Below are 27,581 nucleotides of genomic sequence, written 5' to 3' on the forward strand. Positions count from 1 at the left end.
CTCTTCATTCGAGAAGCAAAGCAATGGGGCTTTGGGAAGTTGCTTTTCTTTATCTCTTTCTTTTTAGTTCCTGGATCAGGAGGACATGTTCTTTGTATTTCACAAAATGCTCCCTACTTTATTTTTTAAAAGCAGAAACACTCTTTATTGCAAGCCTGCTTTTGAAAAGAAAAGAAAAAGATGGTATAAATTAGATTGTTACATTTTAATTTAACCCATTGCATCTTACAAATGCACAACTCGAATCTTGGAGCCATTGAAGCAGAAGGGTACTGGGTTTGAACTGGGTTGACACACATTTTCTCAGATCCTAGGTGAGATAACCACAGCAAAAATATTGTGGGCCCTCTGCTGGGTTCCCAGCTCCTTCAAACAGACAACTATGAAGGCACCAGAATAAAACATTGCTGGTAGTTTTTGATATGGCCATTTGTACCTACTCCAGAACTGTTGTGTGACTTCAACAGTTAAAACAAAACTGGCAGTACCTTCTGCCCCATAGCAAACTGCTCCTGGAAGATTGATTCATATCTCTTTAATGAATTTGGTCTACCTGGGTTTGCAGTGGACAGGTGCAAAACAGGGCAGGGCTCCTCCACCTTGTTGGGTAGAGGAGGAAATTTCAGCAGGTTATGCTAGCGATACCTGCCAAGTTTCTTTCTACCTTGCTTATGGATCCCACTACCAGATGCAGACACTGAGCATCATAAACCTGGGTTACAGTTAAGCACTTTCTCCCTTAAACTTTACTGAAATCCCAGGTGATGGATTTCCCTCTTCATCATATGCTATTGGGTGGAGAATTTTAGCATCATCACCCCACATGATGTACTTCTGGGTCCAGAAAAAGAGGTAGCAGCTATCCATTGTCTCTTTCTCTCTCAGGAAAGGCTGTTCTTGTTTGATTCTCAGGCTTTTGTGGGTGGTGGTGGGACTACTTCCCATGTCAACTCTTCCCCCCTTGCTACTCCCCCCCCACTTCCTGCTACCTTGGAGTCCTGCCTTCTGTTGCAGCTGTCTTACTGTTCATAGTAGTGATGACAGAAAGGAGTAGAGGGCTATGAACAAGGACAGAAGAAGGTAAGAAAAGCCTTGTTGGATCAGGTCAAATACCCATCTAGTCCATCATCTTGTTCTCAAAGTGGTCAACCAGATGCTTATGGGAAGCAGTGGAACTCAGGGAAGAGCCGACCCATGGCACAATTAAGAACTGGAATAGGGCAAATTCACTCACCCCTACTCCTTTTTATGAACACACTGCTCTGTTCTTTATTGTTGGCACGTTGATGTTGACATTTCCTTTAGGTATGCTAGCACTTGCATGTTCTCCGACTCTCCACCAAGCACTCATAGCGGAAACTCAACCTGGTAGTTTTAATTAGGTAGTAAGCCATGGTAAATGCATAAAGGCATAATTATTCAGGTGTTCTGCCCTGTGTTAAATCAACATGGGAGGGGGACAGGGAGAATGAGCATGCTTGCTCTGAGCCCTCTCACCATTCCTACTGACCTCCACGATTTGGAGGGATGTCTTCTACAGCAAGGAGCTTGTGCTTTTAGGGTAGGCTCTCTGCACAATGTAAAACCATGATTTCCCTGAATTCTAAATTACACAGGTAGCTTAAGTGAGAAAAACAGGCTCCCTGACTCAGAAGTTATCCATCCGACTCTTGAAGGGAAATGGAGATAGCGACAGGGGATTGGAACTAACATGCCTATACTCACTGAATAGTGCTAGTGGAGTGCAAGATGTATGAAAATAGTCCTGAATGATTTTATCAGGCATCTGCTAAAATCTTTGCTGGCCTTCTCCACCTCACCTTGAGCTGCATCAATCTCTTGGGCAAATTCAAGGGAAATTGTGGGCAGATACTGATAGAGCAGATGGTGGCTTTTTGTACTTGGCCTATACGGAGCGGTGTGCAAGTAGCCCAGTTGCATCTGTCAGTGGACTTCAGAAAGACTGGTGGTTTTCCAGTTCTGCACCTCTGTACCTCTTCATGTGAGAAGTTCTATACGGTATTGCACATGAATGATGAGGTGTGTGTGAAGATAGCATACCTTTAAATTAATTAGCATTTCTACTATATTCAATGCTGTAAAGACCTTTGAAGTCTTTACCAACTTGACTGTTCCTGTCCCAGCAAGTAAATTGCACATATGAAGGTGCCTTAGTCAGAGGCCAGTGGTCACTCTAGGTCAGGCATGGCCAAACTTGGCCCTCCAGCTGTTTTGGGATTACAACTCCCATCATCCCTAGCTAACAGGACCAGTGGTCAGGGATGATGGGAATTGTAGTCCCAAAACAGCTGGAGGGCCAAGTTTGGCCATGTCTGCTCTAGGCCAATGTTCCAGGTCATGCAAATCTAAATATTTCTGGAGCAGTGTGGAACTATGTTGTGGGAAAGTTATAACCACCACTTGGCTACCAAGTCTTTCACCAAGTTTGCAGTTGGTAAAATAAAAATAAACACCTCAAATGAGAGATTTGCATTACTTAGAAAGGAAAAGATTTTGGGCTCAATTCAGGCAGAGTTGCCTTTGAGCAAGAGGTCACTGTGCAAGAATTCAAAGGGGCAGACATTTGCAGCGGGTACCAGGAGGTGAGCACTCACTTGTTGCTGACAATACTATTCTTTATTGCATCTCTACCTTTCTTCCAAGGACCTCAAGGTAGTGTACCGCTCCCCACTTTGCCCTCAAAACCACCCTGTGAGGTAGGTTAGGCTGAAAGTGAGTGACCACCCTAAGGTCACTCAGTGAGCTTCCTGGATGAATGGGGCTTTAAATGCTGATCTCCCAGATCCTATTCTGATCCTCTGTTACACTGTCTCTCCATTTGCTCATTTATAGTTTCATCCTTCATTGGTTGACATGCCCAGAAGACCACTCATTAACCCCTTTCTCTGCATTTAACAGGATCTTCAAAAACTCCTGCTGCGCCTGGAAGCTTATTGCCTAATTAGGCAATCTATAGTTAATCTACAATTAACCTCAGAAGATTTCACAAAGGAGTCTATAGTTTCAGAGCAGATGTCAAACAACAAAATGAGATTGAATTTAAGGAAACTGAACATATAATATAAACCTGTGGAATTTGGACAGATTTCAGAAACTTCATTCAGGAAATGATTTCTGTTAGAGGAAGTAAGTCCTCTGCGGAGCAAGCACCTTACCTCTGATTAATTTCTCCCCTCCCCACAAAAAAATACTGAGCAGAGATCGTGAAATTCGGTAATTAAGTAAATTATAAGCAGATGAATATAAAGCATACGAAATCCATACTGTTCCTAATAATCTCTCCTTCTGCTGCTGTTTTCAATGCAGATGTTTGCATTGGGAACAGCCGGTACCTTCAGGGACACATTACTACATTACTGGAAAATTTGGCAAACGGGAGAGGTTCAAAGGGAACTCGTAGATTTTGGTCTTGTGCTGGCAAGTGTGAGAATGAGCCAAAGCAAAGTATTTAATGAGTGGATCAAAAGTACTGAGATTTAATACACCACTTACCATTTTATAAGGAAATAAAACTCTTGGTCTCTCTGCCCCCTCCCCCTCCCCAGGGTTTTTCTCCAGGGTAATTAGAACCACATAACCGACAAAATATCCAAACTCAAGAAAAGCTTAAGAGATTAAGGGGAACAAGCTAAAATCCTTGTTTTTACAGATGAAGTTTTATAAGAAAATAAGTAAAGCTTCAGTGGATTCAATCTGGCCGGCTAATGCTGCTGCCCACTTAGAATTGGGGTTGCCAATTAAGTAACTTGAAAATAATAATAATAATAATAATAATAATAATAATAATAAGAAGAAGAAGAAGAAGAAGAAGAGGCTGGACTTGAGCTGAGTGGCCTACAGGTGTTATAGTTATCTAGAGATTCCTAAATTATCTGGTCCTTCCACTGGGAGCATCACACAGCAGTAATATTTAGGATGTGTAAGCACATAGTGGCACAGCAATAAATGCGTGTCAAGGAAAGATACATTTTTTTGGGGGGGTCATAAGTGCGTGATTAGGGTCACATTAGGAAATCTATGAAACTGTCATGGCACCAGAAAAGATCCACAGAAGAAAAATGGGTTACCCCCAAAACAGTAGGCAACTTGTTCAGCATCGTGGACATCCCATGATGCTGAATGTTAGAAGATTCTGTATAGATGAAAGAAAGTACTTCTAGGTGGAATGCCTAGTTGGACTATATGGAACTTGCTCCCACAGGAGGCAGTGATGGCCACCAACTTGCGATGGCTTTCAAAGAGGATTGGACAAATTAATGGTGAATAAGTCTACCAGTGGCTGCTAGTCATGATGGCCATGCTCTGCCTCCATGGTCTGAGTTGTCATGCTTCCAAATACAAGTTGCCAGAAACTGCAGGAGGGGAGAGTTTTCTCGTGCTCGGATTCTGATTGTAGGTTTCTCACAGACATCTGGTTGGCCACTGTGAGAACAGGATGCTGACTTAGATGGGCCCTTGGCCTGATCTAGCAGACGCTTTCTTACCATCTTATTTTTTTGCGTTCAGCACTCTCAACAGTACAACAACAACCCCCCCCCCCAAATTGGGAGGAGCAGTAGGCACCGTCTGAGGGCACATGGATTAATATACACCATGTGTATTTCATGGGAAAGTGCATAAAAGTGCACATATTTATGCAACCACACACAAAACATTCATATTAGGAAAAATGCCCACTCAAATGCTGATTTTAAGGGCTTTTTCTAAACAAAAAGCCCCCCCCCCAAGAGTGCAAAGTGATGCAGAAATGGGGCAAGTTAGGACTGGAAAAACAAGAAATGGGGAGGGGGGGGGAAATGGTCAAATTTATTCCTCCTCGTCATGCCACTTTTTTCTGGGCCAAGTTCAGGAAGCGGTCCAAACTGGGAGTCATCTATAGTGGTTTATTTGTGTACCTGACTGGATACCCCAGAAAGACGATTCACCTTTCCAGATTCATTTTGCCTTGCCGATAAAGCTGCTGCCTTAGTTGACCCCCAAGGCTTGTCTCTGTTCTTCCCTTCGCTATTTGCAGCTCTTGTTTCATGGACAAAGCCTTGCCAGAAGATGAATGAATGCGGTGGAGAGAAATGCTATGATTCATATTCTATTCCTTTCCCTCTGTAACAAACAAAATACATCATAAGGAACCTGCCTTGAAGTTGTAAGTGAGAGTGTAAACCGTGCCGAAGAAAATGGTCTGTAATAGTTTTTAAAATGTTAACTTTCCCAGAAACTCGCAAGAAGAGGTAGGCAGAAAGTTGTTTACTGTTTTTATTTTCGTAGGTTTTACTTTTAAAGGTTTTGAATAGCATTGAGCTGAAATGCCTCCCCCATCGCCCCAATTTTACCACCCCTTTCTTGGATTTGAGGTGCAGGTGCTTAAGGAAAAGCAGTGGCCTTGCCAGATTCTTAAAAATCTCAGGTCACAGGCCCACAACACAGGGGAGATTTGGTGAAATGACCACTCCCACACCCTACTCCAGATAGGATGGAGAACTTCAAGAAGTTACTTGTGACCACATATAGCTTTGCCCATTCCTTTTAGTGCACTATATCGGTTGAATTGTAGCTGGGCTGCAACTTGACACATACCAATTCCTTGTGTACTGAATATTACTGTATACTTGTTCTTTCGTTGCATGGTTTATATTGGGCGTCCCCTCCCCTCTTTTGTGTGAGGGATTTTGAAAATTAAAGAAACAAAAACCCGCTTGTCAGGTACACACAGAGCATGGATTGCCAGGTGCACAGATTGATGGTCTCCACTAAGGAGCGAAACCCGAAGGTCAGCTAGATGGCAGACATTAAATTAGATATTAAAACAGATGGTGTGAGCATTTACTATTCCTCCAGGATTGACGAGTGTATTACTGAGTGCTATGTAAAAATGCCAAACCTATCCTTTGGAACTGAAGGAAAGCTTAACTTCCCTAAACCTGCATTTGTCTTAAAATGAAATATTCATGTTTTCGTTGGATTATTTTTGGAGCCTGCGAGAGTTGTTTCTTGCAAAGCCACTAACTCCCTCCATGGGAAATGTGTGTGACATTCTACTTCCAGCAGAAATCTAGGAATGTTATGTTGCCTTCTGTAAAAATTTCACAGGGTCACAAACCTTCAAATGTGTCCCTCCTCTGCTCCTGGGATTAATGGACCTTTTCACGGCTCACTCTACTGCCACCATCCCAGAAGTATTTGCCAAGCAAAGCAGAAAGCTTCCTGCCCCATGCATCCCATCTTATATTTCCTTCACTTCCCCTATGGATGTGAAAAGGAATCAATATGAGAAACCCCACATGGATCTGCTTTACAAGCAGAACAAAGGAGAAAGAAACAAAGGCATGCTCTTGCCCGGAAAAAATACCTCCTAGCGAAGAGTGAAAAATGGAAACCTCTTGTGTTTGGGGCAGGGAAAATAATAAAGCTAAGCAAAAGTTCAAGGTGGGAGCCTGCAGACGGTCACTGTTTTGTCGGAGAGATTCATGTGCATATTGGAAAATTTTAGGTTTGCAAAATTAAAGCGGATTAATGTGCTCTGTTGCCCTAGCACTACAAATCCACCTTAAGAAAGAAATGGAATTTTTCTCTGGTTAGGAAAGTGATGGGGGAAAGCTTTGAAAATGTGGCGTAAATGAAGGATCATTGGGAAGATGTATAAACACTCTGCAAGCAAACTAGTATAAAAGCAAGGATACATATTTACTGCCTTATAACCTCCAGGCAAGCAGGTCAGAATGAATAAAGACTGGCTATAACATGACTTCTGCATAAGCTTTGTTCAAGCAAATCAAGATGAATGCCCAATTAATAGGTTGTCTGGAAGAGACCTGCTTTACAGGACATTCACAAAGGTGGATCTATGAAAGCCCGGTTTGGTTGCACTGGGTGCAGAGCTCCTGATTGTTAGGAGCGTACTACTCTTGTGTAGGACCCTGGTAGAGACACATACCCAACTGGCATGTTCTCTCCCTCCTGGTTGGTCATTCGGGAGCTTCAAAAGTTTTCTTCTGCACGAACATCACAGCGACTAATACCAAAAGGCATTAGCATGCTTAGGGATTCGCAGAGTATTCACAGTTTCCGTAACAGGACACAGTAGCACAGCATTTTGGCTAATCTACTTTTATTTACATATAATACACAAGGAGCATTCTGCTTTAGCTCCATCCTCTTTCTCATCAGACAGCGAAGAGAGAAAGAACAAAGGACAGTACTCCCACTTCACGGAACAAAGGACAATAGTCCCACTTCATGGAACACAGTAATACCAAAACATCCTGTCTCCGTCACTTCCCACACTGTGGAATGAAAACATACACCGTCATGTGATAGACAACAATCCCATGACTGCAGACACAGGGAATAAATCTCCAACACTGATATGCCGCAGCAGATGGTGCAACTATGAAGTCCAATGGAAGGTGAGAGGCAGGGTGTGCATGCTGGATTTGGGCATCTCACAGGGCACCACCGAAATTTGAGGTGCCAACTGACATTCAGTATTGTTTCGAGGGATTTCTTAACATGCCAACATAAAATCTGTCTTATGGTTATGTTATCCCAGGTAACTGCCTTTTGAAACAACACAAAATGGTGGCTAGTCCTTGTGCAAAAGTTCTGGCAAAAGCGAGAATCAAGAAAGGAGGCACCCTCCCCATATCAGGGTTGTTGAGGGTACAAGATTATCCCCATTGCGTTCTCACTTTGCCAGTCATACTCCTGCCTCTTAAAATAGTTTTCGAAGTTCACCGACAGACCTGGAAAACCCCAGAGCTGCTTCTCAATACACCTAAGGAATTATTTCGCTGAGGAAAACAGACAGCCTCTGAATGTTGTTATAATTCAGTCTAACAGTTCCTATTTGCTCAGGTCAGCTTGTGGGAAGGGGAGGTGAGTCAAAGTCTGAGGAAGATAACGTTCCCTTGGAAGTTATATTTATATCTTTAAAACTTAAGTAAAAAATCCAAAGAAAGGGGTCTTCAGACACTGGATCAAGTGATTTGATGTTACACAAGGTTTACAAATGTTAACATCTTGCCTGAATGTAAGACCTGCATGTAGATGCTCAAGTAAATAATGTAAGGTTGATGTACTGCATTACATAAGTGTATGAATAAAGCATAATTTCTGATGTAGAATAATTATTTGGTACTTGCATACTTTTCTCACATGAAGAGAAATCACATTATAATTATTTTTTCCGGAATGCAGAAAATGTGCAAAACTAATATGAATGCATTGAAATCTTGCCAATTCTTGTCTCTGTGAGGTTGTTCTGTTTTATTTGGCATAACTGCCAAGTTTTATAAAAAGATGTTGACAATAGGCTCTGGCAATCATTTGAAAGCAAGCAGTCAGTTTGAAATAAAGCAATTGTGAAAGGGGGACAAAATATATCACAAATTTTATTGGGAATACTAAAAACATTTCTCCCCGTTTGTTGTGATGAATTTGTTCTTAAACACTGACTTACCGATGGGCTTACTTACTCCAGTTTCTAACTGGACAATATCACAGGATTCCGTACCATGTAATGGTTATTATAATGCCTTACAGTGCTTATAGCTCTAAGGAGTCCAAGTTCAGGGATACATGCTCCTAGATAAGAAGATACAGGATTGCTCTGTAAGATTTATCAACCTTTCCTGCATGGAGATGTCTGCTTTTAAACATGGTTTAAAGGCTTCCCGCCTCCCTGCACCCCAGCGCGCTAAAGTTACCATTTAGAATCTAAATGTAGGTTGGGAGTTTGTGGAAAATAAGTATATTATGACTTTTTTGTATTGGATCGGATACTTATAAGGTGTGTGACCTTTATTATATAATGGTGCCTCCGAAAAATGTTACATATCATTTTAGAAGACCAGTGTCAAAGCAATGATTCTTCAACATCAACTTCGATGGACTGTTCATGTTGTTTGGATGCCTATCGTCTTCCAAAGCAACTACTTTATTCCCAACTTAAGAATGGAAAGTATAATGCCGGTGGACAGCAAAAGAGGTATAAAGATGCTCTTAAGGCAAATCTAAAAAAATATGATAAACACCGACAACTGGGAAACACTGGCCTGCGAATGCTGCAATTGGAGAACAGCCTCTACCAAAGTTGTCATGAACTCTGAAGAAGCACAAACTCAGGACGAAAGGGAGAAATGAGCTAAGAGGAAGCCATGTTTGGCAAACCTTCAGTGTGATCAACTCCTGCCCAGAAACCTATGTCCCCAGTGTGGAAGGACGTGTGGATTCAGAATTGGCCTCCACAGTCACCTAGAGTCACACTGTTAAAACCATATTCATGGAAGACTATCTTACTTGGCTACAAGTGATCACCAAAGAAGATATTTTGTTGTTGTAAACTGCCTTGTGTACTGTAATATAGAAAGGCAGTATACAATTTAAAGGTGAAATAAAATGAAGTAGCTTGAACATGACAGGGAAGCTTATGAGGCTGTGGATGCCTTGGGTAGGCAAGGACTACTGTAAAAATGATGTGGGGTGTGTGATTTCACTGTAACAGACTTCTGCTGCAGTTGCATAGTCTAGGGTTTTCCCATTTCTGTAGTGTTTGAGCTTACAACAGAGCAGTGAAGTGGGCCATCATTTCTGCACGTTATAAAGGAGAAACTGAAGTTGAGGGATTGCAGTCTGTCTGACACAAATCAGTGGCGGCGGAGGCAGGACTTGAACCCAGATCTCACACCTCATTAGCTACCAGACTCCTGTGGCTCACAAACCGAGACGGATAACTCTGGAAGCAGACAATTTGAGGGCAGGTAGCGCACAACTAGGGATGAAGCAGACCAGTTGCTGTGGCTCTGACAGCAGAGAAATAAATCTGTTTTCTCTCCTGTCATAACATCTGCACAGTGTTGCCCAGAGGAGCTCTTCAGGATGGTGAGTAGCCTAATTAATCCAGGCTGTCTGGCCTTAGACTCTGAATCATATTTGGTTTGCAGGTGTGGGGGCTGGGCGAAACCACTCATTCATTTCATTTTTGCTTAGTTTGGGATCGCCAGTGGTAAAATTACATAGTTGCCCTGTGTATTTCAACTAGTTTCTGTGGATGCTGCCAACTGATGTAGAAGGGATGACCAGAGTAATGCAATTAAGTAATCTACACCCATGCCATTTAGTATAGACAGGCAACTGGTTTGGTTTACAAACATATCCCTTTGGGAGGCTGTACTGTTCAAAGAACTTAACTGTGTGGCTCTCATTCAGAAATCATTTTGTGCCTGATCTTCAGCTTTCCCTTTTCAGATAAGCTGCACCTTCAGAAAGATCTAGAAAGTACAAACTAGCTGCTTTGGCTTCTGTTACCGAACATGGAATGCAAAGTATTCGGAGCTCATGATAGCTGCTTAAGACACTATTGATCATGAATTCTGTTGGCCTGAGTTGTGCGGTCTAATGTTCCAATCGGAGGGCAATCTCTGAAAACCCTGTATCAGAACCGTCTTTTTCCACGTTTCACAGTTCACTGCCATGGCTAAGCAATTCGTTCATAGGCTCCTTGTAGCTGAAAACGGAGTTAACTGAAGTTGCAACCTGTGTATGGATATTGTACTAAGGTACGCTGAAGAAACAGTATACTGGGAAACCTGGCATAAGATTATCTCTGATGAGGGTTCATTGTATTCCTGAGACATTATATAGCCTATTGTTCCCTTGGGGAAATGTGTAGTTCCTCCATGTTTGTCAAGTAGAGTGTGCCTTTCAGGCACAAGCAGAACTGTTATTATTAATAAAAAATGCACCAATTATCCTTAAAAGCCTTGATATGTTACACATTTATTTTTTAAAAAGCAATACCTGCCACCAAGTGGAAACCTTTTATCATTTCACCAATAGTTAAAGACAATTTTGTGTATTAGATACATGACTGTGTATTAGATACATGACTTTTGTTCAGTCGTCAGATAGTACCAAAGAAATGGGGGATGGGGTGGAGCAGGGGAGAGGCACAAGGGAATTTGAGCACAGAATTTTCTTCTCTTTATTTATTGTAGTCTCCCCTCCCTGTTCTTATAAAGCATATCTGATGAAATTACTGAGGGACAGTTAAATCCCCTGCCCCCTTTTGTATGCATTTTATTCAACATACTGTGGCAAACTTTTCCAGCCAAAAAATGACACAGAGCTCTTTTTCTCTTTCGGATCTTGTTAGCTTAAACATCTTCTGGCATAGAATCATAGGTCCTATGTCTACTCCCAAACCTCTTAGGTCTTATCAATTTCAGTGGGAATGTGAAGCACACACTTAACCCTCCCACTGAAATGGGGCTTTAAAAAGCTTAACTTTGGCTCAATTCTGCAAGGCATGTTGATGATGAAAGAGTGTTGCATCCGAAGCGGAAAGTGAACTTACACAACTAGCTCAAACTCACCTTAATTTTCTTTTTACAACAACAACAACAACATTGTTTCCAAGTCAACTACGGGATCAATTTTATTCATTTATTTGAGTTTTATACCACTTTGAAGGATCACAAATCTCAGGTGGTGCCAGTCCCATCTGAGAAGAGAGTCACATTTCTGTCTCTGCTGTGTAGAGTCCCATGAGACCATCAACTTTACAAGCGACACAGGGACAAGAAGATGACTTTAGGTCCTGCTGGCAAAAGCAGCCACAGAAGATATTGTCTTGCAGGGGCCTACAGCTAACCGAAGCCTTACATAAGCTGACAAGACCCAAAGTGTGGTAAGCTCCATCTCTCTGGCGGAGCTGGCTGGCTGGTTAAGGGGCTTTACCCTAGGGTTGCTATATTTCAAAAAGTGAAAATCCGGATACAAGTTGTTTAGCTTTTTAAAACTTTTTTTTCCTGGGGAAATGGGCAAAACTGACACTGCCGACATGGATTGCCATATGTCTGGATTTCCCTGGACATTTTGCTGATTTCCACCTGGACACTGCTTCCGAATGCAGCATTGAGGGTATGTCCAGGAAATTCCAGATGTATGGCAAACCTATTTTACCCTATTTTACCCTGTAGTGCAGTCTTTGAAGCTGGGAAGGCAGAAGGGAAACCACAAGGTACCACAGGCAGAGGTACCACAAGAGGATGTTGATAAGACTGTGACTTCCAGCCGGGAGCACCCAGAACAAGATTTTAACAGCCAGCCACCCTCGGCAAAAGTCCACCCTTGCACATAGCAAGGTCTCTAGGTCATGACCTGCAGTTGCTTTGTTAAAAGGGGGCATGTGAAGAGGGCCAAAGAGAAAGGCTGCACCCTAACACAGTGCTCACATTATTGGGAGGAGGAGAATGGGTGGGCCTTAAGGAAATGGCAGAAGCCTCACCCCAAGACTCTCCCCCCTCCCCAGCCATATCATGCCTCTCTTTTTAGCCTTGTGAAAATAACTGCTATGGAAAAAGTACTTGGGCTTGAATTCAAGCCCTGACCTCTGACCAGGAGTGGGTGGTGCTGTCGGGTGGAGGTGCTTACCTGACCTCTTGACAGCTAAGTCTCTGCTGCTCGCTGGAAAGGAGAAGGTTGGTGAGACAGCAGGGAGGTTAGCATGGTGCAAACCCCCCAGCAGAGCTAATCCAGCACTCCAACCAGTGCATTTGCACCATCCTAACCGCCCTGACACCTCAAACCCAGTAAGAAGTAGCAACTCAGCTGCCAGTAGGTCAGATAAGCACCTCAGTTCCACCATGCTATCTGATACTGCTTCTGACTCTGAGACCCATGGCTTAGGTTTTCAGTGGGCGAACTGGGCTGGAGCAGAGGCCTCATTCCTAGGTTTAAGACCCATCACTTTTTATTATAACTATGTAGCAGGTGGAAGGAGAGCTGAGATCCCTTGCCAATATGTGTGATTCTAGCAGTTATTTAATGGATTGGAGGCCAAGGCAGCAGCTTTACGTGACACCTCAAATTAAAACAGAATGGAGTGTATATACGCTTCTGAAATTCATCTGTTATATCTTGATAGTGTGACACTGATCATATCAACATCTACCTAGCTTGTAAGAATTTTAAGGCATAATCTGTTTTATTCTGTTTGCCTGATCTTCCACACTGGTCTTTGTGTTTCATCTTTTTTGTTTGCTGCGGTGAGTAAAAATGAAGGTCTACACTTGCCACAAAAAGATGACATATTAAAAGAAAGGGTTGACAGAGCATATAAATAACATGAAAATGAGGGAAGTTCCTGGGCAACATAAAAAAATATGAGGTTGAATAAGGCAATTTGATAAATACCACACTTCAACAGAAAAATGAGTTTGAAGGAATCGGATCCTTAAAGTAGCAGATTTGACTGCCCTACCAATCTTCAGGCATTATAATTTAAAGTAATGCAAACAAAATAATTCATTATCCATGTCAGAATACCTTGGGTGCTTCGATGTGCCATTTTCACTTTTATTTTTAAAGCTGATTTTCTACAACACATTTCTCCATGAATTACACATGGAAGGCCCAGAGAAGATTTTGGCACTATTTCATGCCAAGTGTTGCTTTTCTTTAAGCGTTTCAAAACTTTAAAGAGGTCTAGCATTACAAAGCAGAAGGGAGCAATGGCTGACCTTAAAAATGAATTATTTTGCATGCTGCACCCAGGATCAAGCTGCAGGCATCTTGTTAAGAACTATTCAGTAAGCAAAACAAGCAGTCTGTGTCAGGATGGCTAAATATGACTTCATAGCGTGTTGTATTGCTGCTATGAGTCAGTGGTGATGGGGGAAAGGGATGGGGAACTTCCAATTATTTGCTACCTATCTCCTCCCTGGATCCTGACCATGCCATTCAAAAGTAGCACCCTACATTCAAGGAAATTCTCTCTCCACCTCTCTCCCCCTGCCCCCACCATTTAAAGTATAAAACAGAAATAACCCCATAATTGACTGTTAATGTCTGGTAAACCCAAGTATGATTGTTTATCTTTATGGTTACTGAAATTCCAGCTGCTCATTGTTTTTGGTGAGGCTGCCTTGAATCATCTGTTGGCCATCCTTGGTTTCAAGGAAAGATTGAGAACCAAGCTACAGCTGATAGTCAGGAAGACATCTCTTTCAAAATGGCTGCATGTCTTCCACCCCCCTCATTTTCTTCCTTCCCTGGCATGCTCCCAGCAAAAATTGGCCTACCTTTAGTGCATTGGCACCAATGGGAGCTTTTGTCTTGGGCTAACAGAAGTACAGGAGTGAGGTGGGTGAATTTAACTCAACTGTATCAGGGGAAGAAAGCCTTCTTGCATGCTGTGGACCTGATGAAAATCACCCCCTTATGCCTGTTGTTAATTAATTAACAAGAAACATGACTAATTCTCTCATGATGTGATTAGCAGCTTGTAACAGCTCTGAACAAGCATTTCTCAGAGATGTTTTAGGAATATCCACTGTAGGCACTGTATCAACACTTTATTGGTGTCAATAAAGCTCTATTTTCTGCTGAGAGCTTCTGGGTTTAGGTCTGATTCATTATTGTTTTTCCTTCCCTTGTTCCCCATTAAACTTTCTTCTACCAGAATACAACAGTGTGACTCCACCCCCAAACCATAATTTTATTATGGTGGATAGAATGATAGTCTCTTAAGCAATGCAAGAAAACACATACATTATGATCTCTCTTCATCTAATTCTAAATGAGTTATATAGATTAGTAGCTTTTTAAAAATGGTTTGTTTGTAGATATGATTTAGTCACCTAAATTTGGTAGTAGTTCTTATTTTTACAATGGACAATTTACATTTAAATGGAGAAGCAGCAAGAATTCCTTTCACGTGCAAAAAAGTTCATTAAAGCAGATCAATATGTTGGGTTGTTCTATAGAGTACCATTAGTATTACAGCTAAATAAATATTTTATGTAAGCACGGCCTTTTCCGACCTAATATTTTGAAAGAATCAAGGGGATTACCAGAATATTTGCTTGTAAAGCAGGAATCTACATGTGCTTTCAGCAAAGCAGTTTTAATCACCGACTGTCAACTATAATATTTCAACATATGTACTCCTTCAATGGCAGGAAATTACAGGATTTTAAGGTCTGGGTGTGGGGTAGGTAGTGACTGAATATATGAACATTTTAGGTGTGTGCCTCCTGTTACAACATGCAGAAAGTATGCTTACATTGGCACACACACACACACACACACACACACACACACACACATCTTGGAATGTGCTTTTGGACTCTGGGAAAAATAGATAAACCGTCTAAACGGTGAAATTCATTTGCTGTTAAGTCACCTAAAGGTACTAACTGTGCATAGCACTTTGGGAAATGTAATGTGAAAGCAGAATGCCACATAAATTATTGGATTTTCTCCCCTGATTCTACCTAAATGACCTAGAAGTGCAAATCATTTGTGTGTATGTGTGTGTGTGTATCTCACACCAATTGGTTCTTGCTTCAAGACTGTACCACAACACGAAAAACTTCATCTGTGCTCATTGATGTTTTGCCCTCAGCAAGTAGTGCCAGTTATAAAGTCAGGAAGAGACTGTGGTAATTAATGATAAACGGAGAAAAATTAAGGAGGGAAGGTTCGCCATTCATATGAGGCCTGCTATAATACTGTAAACATGTAGAAAAATATTGCTGCAAGGCTTTAAACGTACTCATTTTCTAAAAAGAGAGTACAATGCAATCATTTGCATGTGTATTCAGATGTGAGTTTGATTCATGCTGTAATACAGGCTTCTCTCCCTCATGAGTTTGCCATTGTATGAAGGAGGAGAGTGAGGGTCTAGGTACAAAACCATAGGAGGTGCCTCCATGAATAAAGATGGTCCCTGGTGCAGATATTCAGCTCCAACTCATGGGCCAGGTCATCCGAAATGTAATAGAGGGCCAGGTCATCAGAAATGTAATAGAGGAGGGCCAGGTCATCAGAAATGTGATAAAAGAGAAGGAACTCATAACCAGCCTTCATTTCTTCCCCTCACATGAGGTGAAATGGCGGAATAGGGCGTTGCTCCCGGGCAAGTGGTTGCAGCCTTAAAGTAGAAGTGTCACTCTACATCCAGAGTTGGAGACAGCGTGCCACTGAATGGCAGATGCTGGGAGTCACAGGTGGGGAGAATTCTGTTGGACTCAGGTTCTGCTTACAGCCTTGCCATAGGCATCTGGTTGGCCACTGTGAGAACAGGCTGTTGGACTAGATCAGCTTTTCTCAACCTGTGGGTCCCCAGATGTTGTTGAACTACAACTCCCATCACCCCTAGCTAGCAAGGCCAGAGCTCAGGGATGATGGGAGTTGTAGTCCAACAACATCTGGGGACCCACAGGTTGAGAACTGCTGGACTAGATGGACCTTTGGCCTGATGTAGGCGCAGTATCCAGAGGACCGAGGCTCGCTGAGCCCCCTCAATTTTTTTTGAGGGGGCCAAGTCCCTCCATTTTTGAGGTTGAACCCAGAGCTGGGCATGGAGCGACATCAGGATATTATGCGACGTCATATCAGGCCCCCTTAATATTCTTCCGAAGATGGCGCCTCTGTCTAGCAGGCTGGTCTTATACCACCTTACAACCTGGACACCTTCAGCTGAATAAGTCTTAAGTCTCTAAGTCTCTGATGAAACAGAAGGCATCTGTGGCTCCTTCTTATCCCCCCCCCCATCATGGCCCTGTGATCTTCTTGCCAGCCCCAGATGTGTGGGACACCTTGAGTTATGTTGGGCAGGGAAGTGGCGGATGAGAAAGGTTGGGTAGAAATGGGAGGAAGGAACTGTCCCTGGATTGTGTCTCATTGCATGAAGAGATTGAAAGGTGTGAGTCTATTGTGCAGCTTACCTGTCAAGCCACTGAATACACTGATTCCAGGCAGTGTCCTGAGGTAATGCAGTTAACTGTTCATGTAACAATGCTCTATACAAAAACAGTTAACTGTTTCTCCGACTACCTTCAGGTCACTGATGGCTAGCATGGGGATGAGGCTCCTATGTACCTCTCCATCTTCCATATTCTGAAATGTTTTTAGTGGTTTTGAATTTTATAAAGTTTAAATTATATTGCTCTGTTTGTGATGCAATGCAGTCCATGCATTCTGAAATTTGCAGGCATGCAATTTCTTGGGTGCAATTGGTTTATGGAGCTCTGAGGCTTTAAGTATTGTTAAGACAGGGCTTGCAGTTTAGCTATGCTGTACTCTTATTTGCATTCTTCCTATGGGATTAGTGAGTACTTTTTGCAGAGTCAGGACAGATAAAAGGTGTGGAAAGCTTCCTTCCTTCCTTCCTTCCTTCCAACTTCGACATGTAGAGGATGGAAAGGGAACCTTGAATGGAGTTAAATATACACTTCTGTTTCTGTGGGAAATAGCTTTATATGTGATTATATGAGTCTGTGTATATGTTAAAGGTGCACAATTGTGTGTAGGTTTGCCCATTACTCAGACTTACTAAATTATATTGCAAGTCATCTGTCACATACTGTCAAATAACCCTACTGACATTGCTACTCTCAGGACAGTCAAATAATGTCAAATCACAACTGCTTTGTGTCAAGATACTGGCTGAAGCTGTATGCCAGCAGTTGGATACTGTTAGATGTTGTCTGCAAGGGCAAATTATTTTCCTAATGGCACAGGCTGATGCCCAGTAGTAAGTATTCACAGAAACGCCACTGAATATTCAAACACATGGAGCCACAACTGAGCGAGATGGGTGGAAGGTGTTTCAGCTAAAGGGAGTGTGCTTGTGTGTACATGTACGTAGAGTTCATGCAGGAACACACCAATGGGACAGAGCAGGGGGAGAGAGCAGAGAGCCTAGTAGAGAAGAATTCCATTGACCAGCAAATTTGAGATCTGAGAGTGAGCTGCTGTATAGATATTATTACCCAATATTACTTGGATGAGCTTGTTTGGGCTTTCAGTTGAGCCTCTAAGGTTCAGCCAATAGATAAGACATGGCTTGTTAGTGGGATGCCCCCAAAATGCCTTTCCCTAAAGAAAATACAGTGGTACCTCGGGTTAAGTACTTAATTTGTTCCAGAGGTCTGTTCTTAACCTGAAACTGTTCTTAACCTGAAGCACCACTTTAGCTAATGGGACCTCCTGCTGCTGCTCCTGTGATGAGGCTGCATTTTAATGTTTTAATGTTGTATTTTAATCTTGTTTTTAAGTTGTATTCATTCAACTTGTTTTTATTATTGGTTGTTAGCCGTCCTGAGCCCGGCCTTGGCTGGGGAGGGCGGGGTATAAATAATAATAATAATAATAATAATAATAATAATAATAATAATAATAATAATTAACCCGAGGTACTATTTCTGGGTTAGCGGAGTCTGTAACCTGAAGCGTATGTAACCTGACGCGAATATAACCCGAGGTACCACTGTACATCATTGCTGACAAAACTCTTAAAGACGTTTTGCGTTCAATCAGCACTTTACTAATTGCTGTGTTGCAGGTTCAGGCAATATGTCCTGAATGTCAGTTTAGAAATCCATTTTTGAAAGTGCAGTAGACAGCAATGAAGCACACGCTCACAAAACTGCACATAATGCAAGGCTTTGCCTATTCCTAAGCTGCATTTCCACGTATGCTTGCCACCATTGGATGGGCATCTCACTATCAAAACCACAAAGGGACACATTGACCTTCGTATTGCCCTCTTAACGGCATTCCCTTCTCATTTTCCTCCTGCCTCAGCAGAACCTCAGAACTAGTTACTGTTGCCGTGACCCTTTTGAACCGAAAAGGACAGGCTTCTAAAGAATGAATCTCCCAGGGTGCTGGTGGATGCTATTCTCCTTTTTTGTGTTAATCGGCAAAGAGATAGGAGGGTGTCAAAGCAAAGCTGCCAGCATTGCTTGGCATTCCTACCCTGGCTTTGTTAAAAATTCCAGTCCTCAGCGGATTACAAGGATGGCATTAGAGCTTCAAAGGAAAGCTGGCTTAGCACTGAGCTGCATCTCCTCAGAAGCTCGATCAACTGAGCAGTGCTGGAAAGACCTGCGTCACGCCGCAGCCTTTCATAACTCTGTCCTGATGTGAGATATCTTAATATGGGAAAGGAAGGCTTAAAAGAAAAGGGAACAATCAAGTTTCCTGGAAAAAAGACAGTAATGATGATCACCTATCCCCTGCAACCGACATTGTAAATATGAAGGTAACATGGTACCGTATATATGTCCAGTGTTTGTGGTAGGTGATGCAGCAGACAAAGCATTCAAGTTTTAACTTTATGAGTAAAAGCCAATGCACATTTTTCAAACAGAAAAATGAATCCAAGCAAGGAATTTTTCTACCTATTAGATGCAACATTGCCTCCTCCCATTAGCCAAATATTGCCGAGGAAGAACATCTCACTTAGTGATGGGGGAGACCTAGAAGCTTGAGGTCCTCCTGTGTAGTTCGTGAAACCCCTGTGCACTGTGCTCACTTTTTCAAATGTACTGCAGTTAGAAAAAACGATGCAGGTGGTTGTCAGGAACTCTGTAGCAGGACCTCAGGCAGTAGGTGCTGCCACATATGTTCACAGCAGAATCGGAGATGGTGGAACCCTCAGGAAATATAGTTGCCATGGCTTCCAGATTCCATGGTTGCTGCTGCGCATACCTCCCCCAGGCACCAGTCTCTCCCATGGAATTCACCTAGGAGTAATTACATCCATCCTGAATTGCATCAGATAACCCTCAAATATCTAGTGTGGGAATTGTGTGGAGAGACTTTCTGTAAGCAATTGGTCCCTCAACCTGCTACTCAAGCCTGATACCATCTCCTCCTGTTCCTTTCTGGTATTTAGGGTGGGGCAGCCAGAGGTATGAGGGGTGTGCAGGGTGACTTGGGACTAGCTAACACCTGATATGGTGTGTAAGAACAAAAACTAATGTAGGGATGCCATATTTCAAGACGTAAAAATCCAGACACAGCCAAAGTTGTGGGCTTTTTTAAAAAAAGGAAAACTCAAAAATCATACAAAAATGCCAAATATGATTTCTCAGTTTACTTGCCAAAGATCCAGAACAAACAATGCCTTACAGAAATTCCCCTCAGACATCATTTCCACCTTTGACATCCCAGTAATGTCCTGGAAATCCTGGATGCATGGCAGCCCTATAGTAATTACATGGTTCTGTTTATGTCTTTGCTACTGTAGCTCAGTTGGGAGAGCATGAGACTCTTAATCTAAGGGCCATGGGTTTCAGCCCCATGTTGGGCAAAAGATTCCTGCAATGCAGGGGTGGGGTGGGGTTGGACTAGATGACCCTCATGTTCCCTTCCACCTCTACAATGCTTTGATTTTATGAATGGAAGAGTTCTGCCACCTCCAAAGTGCTTCCCAGTGACAATCAGATCCTATTACGTAATTGGTGTTCTTGGCTGAATTTTGTGGCTATTTTATATTGTTGTCATTGATTTAAAATATTATAGTTTAGTATTAAGACATATTAATGTGGTTCACCACTTTGAGGGCTTTGGGGTCAAAAAGCATCATATAAATAAACCAACCATGCCATATTACAGAATTTGTGCTGTCTCCTCACCTGAGGATCTTAGGTTTGTAAATGCATGTAGGCTCTTTCATGCAATCAGGAACCCTGATCATGCAGGGCTCCCAGTTTCATGGAGATGCCTGGGCATGTTCAGCCAAATGTACACAGGTGACCCATTTAGACCTTCTATCCCTGTAATACTTGAACTTCTGGAGGATGAAGCAGGAAGGAAGAGTAATATCAGGGCAGGTCTAGCACTACTAGTCCCCCTCTCCCATCACACATTCTTGGAAGACGTGCAGAATAACCTCAGGGTAGGGCCTTCAGTCTAGCCTCCAATCTACAAGATTGGGATGAAATATTGAACTGCCCTGTAGGTTTATTGTACGCGTGAATGAACTTGGAGCTATCCAAGCTCTTTTATAAATGCGGAGTATTATTTAAACAGTGCTTCCACAAATGTGAGCTTCAGACCTGAAATAAACTGAGCTAACCTGGATTTCAGTTCAATGCAGTGTGATCGAAAGATCTGTTCAAACAGAATTCCCTGTCATGTCGGCTGTCAGATTCCATGTGTTGCATTTATTATTTATTATATTTGCTCACAGCCTCGGGGGGGGGGGGAGGAGGAAGGGAGTGGAGGTCGGAAGCTTGGAGCTCCTTTCCTTCACAAAACAACTTTAGCGTGGAGGTAGGCCAAGGCCACTGACATTGTTTCAAGACTGAGCATGTACTTAAAACTGAACTTTCCCCACAAACAAGCGTCATGCTTCAGTGTCCAGCAACTGCACCACACTCTGCGGAATCAGAGTGTATTAGAGGTCAAAACAGATGACCCTTCGATGCACTTTTCATTAGCAGGCTGCGTGCAACTGAAAAAGCACACACCCTCAAATCCTGTAAATGTGGAGTCGTTTTCACACTCTTGTCAGTGAAATGCGACTCCCGCACACTCTGTGGGAAACACAGCTAGATTTAAGGGAATCTTTTAAGCTTCTCTTGAAAGTCCACAGCGTTTTTGCCTGAGCAGAAACTTCCAAAACTGCTGGACATTTTGCTTTAGGGGGAATTCAGTGGCAACTGAATAAAATGTGTACACTGAGAAATCTGTTTAGCATTCCTCAGAATTCCTTGCATAGTTTGCCCAAGCAGGAATTTCCAAATTTCACTGTAGGCAATGTTTGGTGGCAGCTTGGAACGAACTATTTATTGTGAAACTACTTTCTGATGTTGCAAGCTTTTGTAGCATTAGCATTGCCAAACTTTTTTCTTTCTCTATCCCCAGTAAAACCTATCACTATTCTAAGAAGGAAGAGGTTTGTAATACCTAGAGAAGAAAAGAGTATCATATATTGGTATGGATAATTCCGTGGAATGTCTTGCAGAGATAGCTCTTGAGTAACATGTATGTGTGCTTGAACAGATGTATGCATTAGTAGCATTTGGATCAGTGCTTAGTAATCACCATATCTATCATATTAGGCTGCAGTCCTATACCTGTAGATTGCAAGCAAGCTCTACTAAACTTGGTGGGACTTATCTCTGAGTAAGCATGCATAGGCTCACACTGTTAGAGAAGTTAGGAAAGTGGCAAAAAAAGGAGAAGGCCTTTTTAGTTGTGGCCCTCTGTCTATGCAAAGGTCTCCCCAGCGAGTCCTATCTTGCACTGACATTACTCTATTTGGGGGGTCAAGTTAAAACTTTTTCAGCTCTCAGGTATTCGAGGGTATGTGAAAGTCTGCTTCGTTGATCATCAGTTTTTTATTTGATTTTTGTTACTGGTATATCTGCCAATATACTGGTACATTAGGAAGAACTTCCTGACAGTAAGAGCTGTTCGACAGTGGAATTTGCTGCCAAGGAGTGTGGTGGAGTCTCCTTCTTTGGAGGTCTTTAAGCAGAGGCTTGACAACCATATGTCAGGAGTGCTCTGATGGTGTTTCCTGCTTGGCAGGGGGTTGGACTCGATGGCCCTTGTGGTCTCTTCCAACTCTATGATTCTATGATTCTATGATTCTATGCTGCTGTTGATCTTGTTAATTTTTATGGGGGACATGATCTTAGTATTATATAGAGTCATTGTGGTTTGTTGTTTGGTTTTAAACTCTGTATATTTTCTCTGTTTTATATTTATGTTTTATGTTTTTATTTTTATGTAAGTTGCCAAGGTCATTTTAAGAAAGACAACTAGTAAATTTAACAAATAAGAATAATGTGATCACACAATGATAGCCGACTTCCCCATGGTTGCCCTGCCTTTAGAAAAATGGCCCCCAGATTCAAGGCCTACTCTCTAACAGGACTAGAGCAGTGGTTCCCAAACTTGTTTCCACGCGGACCCCTTGAAAATTGCTGATGGTAGACCACTTAAGGAGGGTCCCCCCCCCCCGTCCACTGAAGCAATTGTAATGTGCTATGCTAGATACTGTATGAATTTTAATTGTATTTTAATTGCATCTTTTATTTATTTTATTGTATTACAATTTGAATTTCATAGAAGAAGAAGAAGAGTTTGGATTTGATATCCCGCTCTATCACTACCCGAAGGAGTCTCAAAGCGGCTAACATTCTCCTTTCCCTTCCTCCCCCACAACAAACACGCTGTGAGGTGAGTGGGGCTGAGATACTTCAAAAAAATGGTGACTAGCCCAAGGTCACCCAGCAGCTGCATGTGGAGGAGCAGAGACACGAACTCGGTTCCCCAGATTACAAATCTACCGCTCTTAACCACTACACCACACTGGCTCTCCAGTTGTAAGTGTTCTTCACATACACTCTGCAGACCACTTGAATATGGTCCATGGTTTGGGAACCTCTGATCTAGAGACTTTTCTAGAGGCCATACATCTACCATGGCTCCTCTCTTCTCCCCAGTTCTATGCCACAAGTTGGTGGTAGTTATTACTGGCTGAATATGATTGGCTGGGTTGAAATTCCCCCTCCATTTCCCTGGAAATATCCTGCCCCTCTGAAAACAAGGGCTGCTACTGTCTTTGTTGTGGTGAGGGAAGAGAAACAGCTCTGAAGTATTTGGGGGTGGGGTTGCTGCTTACCTTACTGCAGGGGTTGCCAACTTTTTGGGCCCACGGGCCCATTTGCAAACTCAAGAAATTGTTGTGGGCACCCCTCACACATCGCAGCCCAAGCACACACCACAATCTATTCCATTGGCTTCATTTGAATAATTATTTCAAGCCTAATTTCAGCAGGGGCAGGGAATGGGATACTTTGAGCACCAGGGAAAACTTCTATGGGCACATGATGTGTACCTTCAGGCTTCAGGTTGGTGACCTCAGACTGCTCTTCTCCAGCCACACTACCTGAAAGGCTTTGAGAGTGACATGATATGGAATCCATCTAAGGCAGTCCAGCAAGTGCCAGCGGGATGTGGCAAAGAGAGGACATCTGTAAGCAGTGCAGGGCTAAATAAATAAGTACAGTGGTACCTCTGGTTATGAACACTTCAGGTTACGAACGCTTCAGGTTACGAGCTCCACTAACTTGGAAGTAGGTGCTCCTGGTTGCGAACTTTGCCCCAGGATGCAAACGGAAATCGCGGGCAGCAGGAGACCCCATTAGCAAAAGCGCACCTCAGGATCCGAACAGTTTCAGCTTAAGAATGGATCTCCAGAACGAATTAAGTTCGTAACCAAAGGTACCACTGTAAAATCAATTAGAAAACTTGAAACATTGAAAAATTGGGCATCTTGTAAGATAAGCAGAAACCCCCACCCAATTTTTTCAACGAATCCACCCCACCATAATTTTTGGAGGATTTTGTTTTGCTCCCACCTAGCCAAAAGATTGTTGATTCTTTTTTGGGTGGTGGTGGTGGTGGTGGTGTCAGTTCTACTTTAAGGCACAAGCATAACACTACAGAACATAAAACAACAGAAGGGCAAGAACATAAGAATAAGATGAGCCTGCTGGATCAGGCCAATGCGTCCTGGATCTAGTCCAGCATCCTTGTGCTGGTCCCGGGGGGTAGGTTACCGTTATCGTAGTCAAAGATCAGTCCTGGGTCACTAGCCTGGAAACAGTTCACAAGGAGCGAGGTGAGGTCCGAAGCAGGAAGCCGGGCGGGGACAGGAACACTGGAAGTTTAGAAGCAGGAAGCCAGGCGGGGACAGGAACACTGGAAGTTTAGAAGCAGGAAGCCGGGCGGGGAACAGGAACACTGGAAGGTCAGGTCTGGGTCCGGGTAGGAGCAGGTACTCAACGACGACGTTGCTCCCGCAACCTGGGACTGGGCTGACCGGCCTTTATCTTCTCTGAGGCCAGGGGCGGTCCTGGCCCCCAGGAGACCCGCCTCCCCTGGCCTTAAGGCGAGCACTCCTCCTGGGAGAAACCAGCTCCCTTCGCCTCTCTGCCCTGAGCCTCTGCAGTTCAGGAGAGGCTGAAGGGTTAATGGACCCAGGAGGAGACTCACTTGTAGGCACTGAGTCCTCAATCACCTCCAGAGCCAGAGTGGAATCACCTGGTGCCTGCTCCTGAGGATCCGGCACAGGTGCAGGCGCTTCAGACTCAAGGCCCTGCCCCAGTTCAGCCGGGCCTGGAGGCGGGGACTCCTGTGCAGGCTGGGATTCCTCCGGTTCAGCCTCTGAATTGGAATCCCAGGCCATCACAATCCTTTTCTCACAGTGGCCAACCAGATACCCATGGGAGATCTGCAAGCAGGATCTGACCACAAGAGCACTTTCCCCTTCGGTGGTGTCCAGCAACTGTTGTTCAGAAGCATTACAGCCCATCCTAAACACGGTTGTACAAATCTGGAAGAGACTGTGTAGAAGCTCAAACAATTAGGTAGCTAATGATACTTCAGATTTTAGGGTGGGTTCAATTTGTATTAGGTTATGGGGTGAATTTATTCCACTTCCATACAAATTACTGAGCTGTAACTGATCTATATTATTATTTTCCTGCCTCGTCTAACCCCTTTTCCAGTTGTTTTGATGTATGAAAAATTATGGCTATGGCTCAAGAGAGTGGGGTGCTAGATTAAAGATATAGGTCACCATGCTGAAGTTGTCATGATGCTGTCATTCTTCTTTAGGATTCTGCTGCCATTTGATTGCATTCAGGGAAAGATTTGAGTCGAACAGATAAGGAAAGAAAACTGGCACAGAGCATACAGTAACTCATTCTGTCAGGGATTTGGCATGGCATTCAAGAGAAACCAATTATGATTTATGTCAATACAGCACAGATAATTTCCTATTGATTGACTGCCAGAGCCTTGATAAAATAATGAGTTAGGCCTGGAGCCAGTCCCACAGGCTGCAGTGGGCCCATTCTGCATGCCCTTGCTAAAGGTTCCCTCAGATCTTGTAAATAATTTGGACTGATGAATGCTCTTGTCAAATATGGAAACACAAATAAACAAAAGTTGCCATTTTCATTTCCTGTGTTCCACTTGTCTACCCTTTAACAAGCAGGCTCATTTAGTTGGTTCTAGTTGGAAGGCAGGGCTAAAAGACCAGGTTTTAAAATTTGATTCTGAACCAAGGCTGGGTGTGCAGTGCAGATGGTCAGTAGGAATTCCTCAAAAAATCTCATTTCTGTCTTTTTGAAGAAGTGGTATGCTCTCTCTCTCTCTCTCTCTCAGCTATAATTACAAAACGACAACTTTCAGATCAGGTAATTTACCAGCAGTCGCAAACATTTCCTGTGCCCAGAATGTAGAAAGGTTCTTGACACTTTGTGTAGGTGTCACCACAGTACCCAACTGAATGACGACATGGACACAACCCATCACAGGAGTTCGCTGGATAGGTCCACATTAATATAAGTTCTCTGAAACTGCTGATGGCACTGTCTCTTCAACATCAAACTCAAAATAAATGAACTCTCTTCAGATAACTGCTACTTCTTCTTCTGTCCTGATGATAAATCACATGGGGAAGAGAAACTCTAATTCATCACTAAGGAGAACCGCAAGGGCTCTTGTTCCCTGTGAGGTTTTCCTGTGACTATCAAATGTGGGCTAGAGATTATTCGAGGTGGGGTACTCAACCGGCATGCCCAGAAACTAGTATATTAGCCATCATGATTACTAGCCACTGATTGGCTTATCTTCAGTGATTTTGTCTAATTCCCATTTAAAGGCATCTAACTGCTCAGAACCAAATACTATGGTTGCTTTTATGACATCCTGTTTCATTCTTTATATTGTTTTCCTGGCCAACTGAAATTCATTCGATAGCTTTTATTGGAAATCTGTGTCTGCAAATCCTCTGGTTTTCCGTAATAAGGGTGAACATCTAGCTTTATTTATCACTGCCAATTTGGGAAGAATTGCTTTAACAGCGTTAGCAAGTGGCTAGGCCATTACAAAGTCCATGATATGACTCAAGTTCACCAGCAGACATCAGTTCAAGGGATTCAGTACAAGGGACCCACATCTGATGCATATACAAACCATAAGTAGGCTGCACAATAGGCAATTAGAAGGTCAAGTTGCATCATCATCCTTGGAAATAATGTTTTGTTTTGAAAGTGGTTAGCCACAGAATAGTTAAACTACATTAGAAATAGAATATATCTTTACTACAGCTATGACTTTGAATAGGAGTCTATTCTAGGCACAAAGAAGAGATGCACTCACAGAAGGTGCTGTAAAGTCAAAGGTAGCTGTTGGGAAGATGGGTTGTTGTCTGAAGAGTATGGAATAAATCAATCTGATAAATCAATGTCATCACCACTGCACTTGATGTCAGGCATAAACGGGAATGTTTGTGGGCTACAAAAGAGCTTCTCCTTGACTTTGTTTTTCTGCATTGCTGAGCCAACAAATATAAATATACATTTTCTGTAAATGAACATCGTGATAAGACATGGTGTTCTCTGAAATTTTAAAGGGCAGGAGACGTTTGAGGTGGAGAAGATATATAATCATTCAGTTGCATGTAATGTATCTTGCAATCACTGTTCTCACTCCTGGTTGTGTATTTGATCCTTTGTGTATTTAATTATACCAATTATGCAAGAAGTTGCAAAAGGCTATTCAGAAGGACACTATTCTTTATGTCCACCACAGCTCTTTCCCCTTAAGCACCTGCTCCAGTGGAATCTGAAAAGGAATACAAGACTATGTCAAGAATAGCCTATAAACATTTAGATGACTTGCAGCTTCTTGGTCACCCTGCTCATTTGGACTCTTTTGAATGTTGATTAAACTGTTCTCTA

Source organism: Podarcis vaucheri (genome assembly GCF_965113315.1).
Source record: "Podarcis vaucheri genome assembly, chromosome: 3".
In the NCBI taxonomy this organism is placed as follows: Eukaryota; Metazoa; Chordata; class Lepidosauria; order Squamata; family Lacertidae; genus Podarcis; species Podarcis vaucheri.